Source organism: Penaeus monodon, chromosome 15 (genome assembly GCF_015228065.2).
Source record: "Penaeus monodon isolate SGIC_2016 chromosome 15, NSTDA_Pmon_1, whole genome shotgun sequence".
Classification (NCBI taxonomy): Eukaryota; Metazoa; Arthropoda; class Malacostraca; order Decapoda; family Penaeidae; genus Penaeus; species Penaeus monodon.
In genome coordinates, this window is record NC_051400.1 from 27,612,049 (window position 1) to 27,613,013 (window position 965).

The 965-nt window shown below is 33.0% G+C and overlaps 1 protein-coding gene across 1 annotated transcript in view; it reads right to left on the bottom strand.

Moving 5' to 3' along the window:
- LOC119581883 overlaps nt 1-965 on the bottom strand; it is an 11,971-nt gene continuing 11,006 nt past the window's right edge. The window contains exon 9 of the mRNA XM_037930043.1: nt 1-879. The gene's annotated coding sequence lies outside the window, so the exon portion shown is untranslated. The remainder of the gene's footprint in view (nt 880-965) is intronic.

Below are 965 nucleotides of genomic sequence, written 5' to 3' on the forward strand. Positions count from 1 at the left end.
TATTCGTTAGAAATTTTATTGTTATTATCATTAACACAAGACAACGAAATATACATATCTCTTCCAGTATGGTACTTTTTTCATCCCACCTTACCCCATTCTAACAAATTGTTTGCATTTTCCAAGCTCACTTCACAAAAAGACGCCAGATATTTAATTCAAAGATTCACCTATCAAAAGAGATTATGTCAAATATGAAAATTCTTGCAATTTCTTGATCAGCGAAATCCCTGCTTAAGACATTGTGCTCACATGTGGTCTCCTGTGGTAAATTGGCCTTCCGGCTGCATTGCTTGACAGTTATCTTTATCTCCAAATGGTAGCTGTAATTACGATATATTATAGTGATAAGTGTGGAATGACGATATGGTCTTGATATTACCCTGATTTTCATCCTTATGGTCCAATTCCTCTCGCACTTTTGTTTATAAAACAGAACAGAACAGTAATCTATGAGACAACAGAAATATATGAAAGAGAACAGAATGTATGAAATAGAATAGTAATATATGGAACAGAACAATGGTAATATTTGAAACAGAACAGAATATATGAAAAAAGAATAATGACATATTGACAAGAACAGTAATAGTAATCACTGAAAGTATATGCAGGAAAATAACAATTGGTCCGCAGTCTCTCTATGGAAGAAATGACTGTCCTCTGATATATTATTTTTTCAAAAATAGTCCAAATTGTCGATTAAATGAGATGAAGGAAAAGGATCCATTGGTTTATCCTCATTCTTCATTAGTTCAGCAACACATCCTATTTTCTCTCCTTCCTTATAGATCTTTATTATGTACATTGATACACAGCTACGCACAAGTAGCAGTCGTTTTTGTCAGTGCGTAGACGAAGTTATCCTGAGTGAAGATCCTGAAAAAAATAAAAATAATAATTACTCACATTTATACAGGTATGCATATGTAAAGTCACACACCTATATATGTGCATGTGTGTCT